Genomic DNA, 8290 nt, shown 5'->3' with positions numbered 1-8290 from the left:
GTTCTAGAAACACGGGGGTTTATTATTCCAAGGGTGGTGGGTAAAGAGGGCTTTGCCTTCAGCCACCAGCCTGGGCTGGAGCAAAGCCCTAAAGAGAGAATGGGGAGAGAGAGAGAGAAGAGAGCTCAGGGGGAAAAACGGGGCAGGAGCAGGGGAAAAACGTGGGGAGAAAACAGGAGCAAGTGAGGTGAGAGAGAGGAGAGGGGATGGGCCAAGAGAGGTGAGGGAAGAGGGTGAGAGGGCCAGAGGAGAGAGGGGAGGGCAAAAGGGAGGAGAGCCAGGACAAGAGGGGAGAAGAGAAGAGAAGAGGGCGATCCTCTTGTTCCAATCCATTCTATCTTTTTTTTCTGTTGAATATTCTAATTCACATTGACCAACCGATGTGAGATACAAAACCTACAAACTTTGCCTGCAGCCTGTGAGAACTACTACATTACCATGTCATTTTATATTCTAAACTCTATCGACTCCTTTCTCATGCCCTTGTTCCCGGATGCCTTTGCAGAGGTGGAAAGGCAACATTCTTGTATTTTTGTTTTCCTGTCTTCAGCTCATCCCCATCTTCCTCCCTGCCATGCTCACATCTCCAAACTGGCTTTCATTCCTATTTCACTCAGGTTTTACATCTGCAGTATTTTTTACCATGCAGTCATATCCACAAGTCCTTCCTGTCCCATCTTTCCCACCAGCTCTCGCTGTCAGCAATGACTGAGCTGCGAGCGCGGCAAAAGAGCCGCTTGTCCCCAGGAGGAGCCGGCCCAGCGTGGGGCTGCCAGGGCTGGGGGGGTGCCAGGGCTCGGGGGGGCTGCCAGGGCTCAGGGGGGGCTGCCAGGGCTCGGGGGGGCTGCCAGGGCTCGGGGGGTGCCAGGGCTCGGGGGGTGCCAGGGCTGGGGGGGCTGCCAGGGCTGGGGGGGCTGCCAGGGCTCGGGGGGGCTGCCAGGGCTGGGGGGGCTGCCAGGGCTCGGGGGGGCTGCCAGGGCTCGGGGGGTGCCAGGGCTCGGGGGGTGCCAGGGCTGGGGGGGCTGCCAGGGCTGGGGGGGCTGCCAGGGCTCAGGGGGGCTGCCAGAGCTCGGGGGGTGAGCCCAGCCCCTGCCGAGGGCCCTGCCCGGCTCTGCAGGGAGCGGTGCCCGGTGCCAGCCTCCCCCGCCGGGCCGCGTCACCGAGGCTTTGACCCCCTGAGCCCCTCGCTGCGGGCAGGGCACGGCCCCGCCATCCCCGGGGCCACCCGGGGCGGGACACACCGTGCGGGGGGCCGGGCTGGGCCTCCGTGCCCGGCTCTGCCCCTGTGCTGAGGCTCTGCCCCTGTGCTGGGGCTCTGCCCCTGTGCTGGGGCTCTGCAAGGAGCCCGGCCTGGCACCTGCACCAGCATTGGGGCTGGATGTCAGCTCAGCTACAGTGTGCAGGGCATTCGGGGGCTGCTGCAGTGTGCAGTGAGTTTGGGGGGCTCCTGCAGTGTGCAGAGCCCTCAGGGGGCTGCTGCAGTGTGGAGTGGATTTTGGGAGGCTGCTTGCAGTGTGCAGAGCTCTCGGGGGGCTTCTGACAGTGTGCAGTGGATTTGAGGGGCTCCTGCAGTGGGCAGTGGATGTGTGAGGCTGATTGCAGTGTGCAAAGCGTTTGAGGGGCTGCTGCAGCGTGCAGGGCGCTCGGGAGGGTGTTTGCAATGTGCAAGGCATTTGTGGAGTTGTTTGCAGTGTGCAGTGGATGTGTGAGGCTGCTTGCAGTGTGCAGAGCCCTCAGGGGGCTGCTGCAGTGTGCAGTGGATTTGGGGACCTTTTGGAACTGCTCAGAGCCCCGGGGGACACGCCAGCACTGTGGGGCACTCAGGGGGCTGGGGGCACTGCTCAGAGCACTCAGGGGGGGCTGGTGGCACTGTTCAGAGCACTCAGGGGGGCTGGGGGCACTGTGGGGCACTCAGGGGGGGCTGGTGGCACTGCTCAGAGCACTCAGGGGGGCTGGTGGCACTGCTCAGAGCACTCAGGGGGGCTGGGGGCACTGCTCAGAGCACTCAGGGGGGCTGGTGGCACTGCTCAGAGCACTCAGGGGGGGCTGGTGGCACTGCTCAGAGCACTCAGGGGGGCTGGGGGCACTGCTCAGAGCACTCAGGGGGGCTGGGGGCACTGCTCAGAGCACTCAGGGGACACGCCAGCACTGGGGGGCACTCAGGGGGGGCTGGTGGCACTGTGGTGCACTCAGGGGACACACCAGCACTGTGGGACACTCAGGGGACACACCAGCAGCCGCGTGCAGCCCCAGGTGCCACCTCACCACTTGGCAGCGGTGCCCCGGTGGAACACGCCGCGTCCAGCCCGGCGCTGGCGGCTCCGGTACCTTCGCTCTGACTCACAGACTTGGCCGGTGCTGCCGCCGGGCTCGGGCTGTCTGCGGCCCCCCCGCTCTGACCGGGACACCGACCCCCGGCCGGCCTGGGGGGCCCGGAGCCGCCGGTGCTCGGGGTGTCCCCAGCCCCATCCCGGGGATCCCCCCCGTCCCTGTTTGGATACCGGGGACTCACCTGGATAACTCACCTGCATAACTCACCTGGATAACTCACCAGGGGCTCACCTGGATAACTCACCTGGATAACTCACCTGCATAACTCACCTGGATAACTCACCAGGGGCTCACCGGGGACTCACCTGGATAACTCACCTGGATAACTCACCTGTATAAACTCACCGGGGGCTCACCTGGATAACTCACCAGGGGCTCACCGGGGGCTCACCTGGATAACTCACCTGGATAACTCACCGAGGGCTCACCGGGGGCTCACCTGGATAACTCACCTGTATAAACTCACCAGGGGCTCACCTGTGTAACTCACCGAGGGCTCACCTGTATAAACTCACCGGCCCCGGTGCCCCCAGCCCGTCCCGGCCGTTCAGCACCACGGACAGCGGCAGATGAGACTGGAGATGTCGCCGAGCCGGGAGGGAACCGGGAAAAACCGGGGAAAACCGGGGAAACCGGGGAAAACCGGGGAAAACCGGGGAAAACCGGGGAAAACCGGGAAAAACTGGGAAAAAACCGGGGAAAACCGGGGGAAACCGGGGGAAAACCGGGGAAAACCAGGGAAAAACCGGGAAAACCGGGGGAAACCGGGAAAAACCGGGGAAAACCGGGAAAAACTGGGAAAAAACCGGGGAAAACCGGGGGAAACCGGGGGAAAACCGGGGAAAACCAGGGAAAAACCGGGAAAACCGGGGAAAACCGGGGAAAACCGCGGAAAACCGGGGGAAACCGGGGAAACTGGGGAAAACCGGGGAAAACCGGGGAAAACCGGGAAAAAACCGAGAAAAACCGGGGAAAACCGGGGAAAAACGGGGAAGGGATGGTTAACACAGCCCGGAGCAGCCGCTCTCACCGGCCCCAGCCCCGCCGCGCCTCTCTGGCCAGGAAAAAGCCGCTGAACGGGGGAGAGCGGGCTGTGCCCGTCCGCCCCTCCATCCCCGGTCCCGTCCCGGTGTCCCCGTTCCCCCCGGTCCCCCCCGCCCTCAGTGACGTCAGCCCGGTGTGGGGGCCGATATAACCCCGGGGCAGCGCCGCCGGCTCAGTTTCCCCGGGGCGGATCGCGCCGAGGCGGTTCCGGCAGGGCCAGGACGGGGCTCCGGGTACGGGACGGGCCGGGGGGGCCGGGGCGGGCACCGGGGGGGCTCCGGGCTTGCCCCGGTTCGTGCTGAGCCCCGGGCGGGCCCTGCAGGTGCAGAGGGAGCGAGGATGAGGCGGGCACTGCTCACCCTTCTGCTGCTGCTGCTGCTGCTGCTCTCCGCCGCCCGCCGCACCGACGGCACCGGCAGCACCGACGGCTCCATCAGCTCCATCCCGGCCCCCGGGGCCCGGCACCGCCCGCTGTGGCCGCCGCTGGTTCCTCCATCCCCGGGGCCGTGGCGAGGCCGGCGGGACGAGCCCCCGCTCTCCATCGACCTCACTTTCCACCTCCTGCGGCACCTCCTGCTGCTCGCCCGCGCCCAGAGCCAGCGCGCCCGCGCCGACTCCAACCGCCGCATCCTGGACGCCGTGGGGCGCTGAGACCCCCCCCGGGGCTCCTGAAACACCGGGGATGCCCCGGGACCGGCACCGGAACGGGCTGCACCGGGACCGGCACCGGCACCGAACGGGCTGGACCCGCCCCAGCCCCGGCCATGGGCCAGAGGAACCGGCCCCGGCACCGGCCCGCAGAGATTTTGTAATAAAATGTGGTGGAAACACGAGGAGTGAGAGAGTGAGGGGTGGGGGAAACTGGGAATGGGCAGGGACAGGGACTGGACAAACTGGGAATGGGCAGAGACAGGGAATGGACAAACTGGGACTGTGCAGGGACTGGGAATGGGCTCAGCCAGAATGGGGAATGGGGAATAGGATCAGTGGGAATGGGGAAATGGGCTCACCCCAAACAGGGAATGGGGGAATAGGATCAGTGGGAAGGAGGGAATGGGCTCACCCCGAACAGGGAATGGGTTTGTCAGGGATGGAGAAGCTGCTCACCAGGAATGGGGAAAACAGACATTGGGAGTGGTGGAATGGGTTAACCAGGGAGGGACAGACAGGATCACTGGGAACAGGGAAAAGGCTCACTGGGAATGGGGAAAGGGCTCACTGGGAACAGGGAAAGGGCTCACTGGGAATAGGGAATGGACTCACTGGGAATAGGGGGACTAGGGAAAAGGCTCACTGGGAATAGGGGAAAGGCTCACTGGGAATGGGGAAAGGGCTCACTGGGAATAGGGAAAAGGCTCACTGGGAATAGGGAAAGGGCTCACTGGGAATAGGGAAAAGGCTCACTGGGAATAGGGAATGGGCTCACTGGGAACAGGGAATGGGCTCAGGGGTAGGAGACAGGATGAGCAGCACAAACCCCCCAGCACTGGGAACAAGGCTGTGTGTGCTCGGGGACAGGAGGTGACACACCAGGGGGGGATGAGACACTCACAGCCCCCCAGGGGTGGGGGAATTAGGAAACAAATGGGGCAGAGGGGTGGGATGGGATGGGATGGGATGGGATGGGATGGGATGGGATGGGATGAGCCAGGCACAGGGGGGGCTGCATCCCCCTGCCCAGAGCGGGGGGACATGAGCAGGGAGCAGCTCTCCCCCTCCCCAGGAAAGGGGACTTTGAGGCTGGGAACAGGGGGAGGGACAGGCACAGCCCCTTAGAGGGTTGTCACCACCCCTATGGGACCACCAGGAGTGGAGGGAAACCTCTATGGGGGGTCAGGGCTGCTGTGGGTGGGCAGGGGGACACTCTGGTGGGTCTGGTGTTCCAACCCCCCAACCAGGAGGGTGGGGATGGAGCTTTGTGAGGCTGCTGGGGGAGGTTCAGCCTCCTTGGGGGTGGCCCTGGCTCCTCACTGGCACCTCCAGTTTGGTCTGTGGAAGGTGACCCTGATGTCCCCTCGCACCTAAACCAGCCAGAAATTCAGTGGTAACATCCCAACAGCTGCTGGAAGGGCAGCGTGGCAGGGCTGGGGCAGGAAATAATGTTAATTTTGGTGGTGTAGCTGGGAAAGGACTGCGTGGGGAGGTGGCAGCAGTGGAGGTCAGTGTCATTGTTCAGATAAAACAATGCTCCAGGACACTGGCAGGGTGTGCAGCCCCCAGAGTTCACCCGAGCTGCTTTCAGTGACCCAGGGGCTCTGGGGGGAGGCTGCTCCAAGGGGAGTTGGGGGTCACAGCCTTTGGGAACAGTCAAGGCTGGAGATTTCCCCACTCCAGGCCCTGCTCCAGCTGCTTGTGCTGCGGCCACTGGGAGTCAAAAAGGGAAATTCCACCAGACATGAGGACCCTGGAGCTGGCAGGCCCTGCTGGCAGGAAGGGTTTTAGTGCGACAATCCCCTCCCAGGAGATGTTTATACCAGGTGGGACAGTGACTTTATCAGCTGCTTCAGCCAGCCTTGATAAGCAGGGCTGGGGCTGGGGGGGCTCCAGGGGCCTTTTTCTCCTCACACAGTCCCTTCCCAGCTGGAGGGAGCACAAACCCTCTGGGCAGCCCATTGCAGGCCCCCTGTGTGATCAGCCTCGCTGAAAAAAAAAAAAAAAAAAAAAAAAAAAAAATATATATATATATATATATATATATAATATTTTTATTTTTATTTTTGAGGCCAGTTTGTGCCTGTTGCTGCTGGTCCTGGGCTCCTCTGGGAAAAGCCTGGCTCCCTCCTCCTCCCCTCCCTCCCATCAGGCAACTACACACAGACACCCCAAAACATTCCAGCTCCTCCTCGTGCAGCACAAACTCCAGTCCCTTTGGCGTTGCTTTGGATTCCAGATGTCACATCCTTCTTGCTCCAGGCAGCCCCAGCCTGGCCAGGATGCTCCATCCACAGCTCTCCACACTCCATGGAGGCTCCACTGGGGAAGGGGTCACTGCTGCCTGCCTGACCCAGTGTCACCACTGAGGAGTTTGGTGTTCCCTCAGTAGCTGCACTTGGACACTTGTAATTAGTAATTACATCATATAATTACATCATGAACCTCGTAGGCTGATCTAAGGAAAAGGGAAGAGCATCCCAGGAGTGTAGTGCTGTGGATTTGGTTTTATCAGTTTCATGGATGTGTTTGTTCCTTGTATTAAGTTCATTTTTATAAGTTATAATGGTTTGCCCCATGTTCCACCCTCATTGGTTTCACCCCAACCCCAGTTATGTGTCAGTCAGAAGTTTTCCAGCCCCTGGGCCTTGTCTGTCACTTTGGGGTCTCTCCCAAAAGTCTGGAAAGTTCCAGTGAGGACCCCAAGTGATTGGACAAGACTTCAGCTGTCTCCCCACCCGAGTTATTGATTTGTCACAATGTGTGTCATTTACCTGCAGAGCCAGACCCCCTTGGGCCCTGATTTGTCCCCAGTTAAACCCATCCCTGAGTTCCTCCCCCCAATAAAAGGTGTTATATTTTATTTTTTCCCTTATTTTTCTTCCCCCGCTGCTTCTGCTGAGGGGTGTCTGCTGGGGCAGATAAATAAATAAATGATGAATAAAGCCAGCAGTTAACCCAGAACAGCCTCCTCTTTTCTCCTGCTGTTGTTGCTTCACTCCTTTGGGCAAGACAAGAACTCCCAGGGGTCAGTGAGGTTCATCCTGCTCCCAAACCCTTCCCTGTGGAGGTGTCAGGGCTGGCCCAGGCAGAGACAAGACCCCTCCACACCTGAGGAGTGGGGGAAAGGCAAATGCTGCATCCACAAATGTCCGGTGGAGACATGGAGAAACCACAGCCCCTCAAACTCCCCCAGGCATCACCCAAGCCCTCCCAGGCACGTTTCTGGTGTGTGAAGGAGCAGATGATGGCAGGGAACAGCCGGGCTGGTCCTCTGGAGCTGCAGAGTGACAGCTCGGGGACACAGGAGAGCAGAGATGTCCCGTTTGTCACCCACGCTCTGGGTTGTCACAGTCTGGTGGCTGCCAGGGGGTCCACAGCGTTCAGCCTGGGCAGGGTGTGGCAGTGGGGATGTCCCCATGGAGCTGAGCCCCAGGGGACCCATCCAGCCCCAGGACCCCCTTGATGTGCATCATCAGCGGGGCTGCCATGGAGACCACACCGGGCGGGTGACGCAGCCGGGGGGTCCCAGGGGACTCTGCCGGGCTGGGGGCACGACCCAGCGCTGATGGGCTGTGTGTGTACTCAGCCAGCTCATCCCAACTGTGTTTGCTCGGAGAAAACGGGGGGATGGAGCTGCTGTGGGCACCCAGACAGGGCTGGTGGGATGGGGAAGAGAGACTGAGGGAGCTGGGGGTGTTTAGCCTGGAGAAAAGGAGACTCCGAGGTGACCTTATCACTCTCTACAACTCCCTGAAGGGTGGTTGTGGACAGTTGGGGGCTGGTCTCTTTCTCCAGGCAGCACTGACAGAATGAGAGGAGACAGTTTTAAGCTTCGTCAAGGGAAATACAGGTTGGATATTAGGAAGAAGTTTTTCACAGAAAGAGTGATTAAATACTGGAATAGTCTGCCCGGGGAGGTGGTGGAGTCACCATCCCTGGATGTGTTTAAAAGGAAACTGGATGTGGCACTCGATGCCATGATCCAGTTGAGGTGTCAGGGCTGGGTTGGACTCGATGATCTTGAAGGTCTCTTCCAACCTGCACATTCTGTGATTCTGTGACCTGAGGGTTCTCACCCCCCTGCAGGGGTGGGGGCAGCAGGGAGAGCCCCACTCACAGGGGGCTCTGGGGTCTCAGTGAGGTCCTGGGGGCACAGCTGGGGTGAGGGGGCAGGGACAGGCCCTGTGGGGCCAGTGCTGCTTTGGGGTAACCCACACCTCCATCCCACCCACACACCACACGGGAGAACACGGCGTCCTCA

Source organism: Zosterops lateralis, assembly GCF_965231275.1.
Source record: "Zosterops lateralis genome assembly, chromosome: 3".
In the NCBI taxonomy this organism is placed as follows: domain Eukaryota; kingdom Metazoa; phylum Chordata; class Aves; order Passeriformes; family Zosteropidae; genus Zosterops; species Zosterops lateralis.
The sequence above is the reverse complement of the archived record's forward strand: the minus strand, read 5'-3'. Positions refer to the sequence as shown.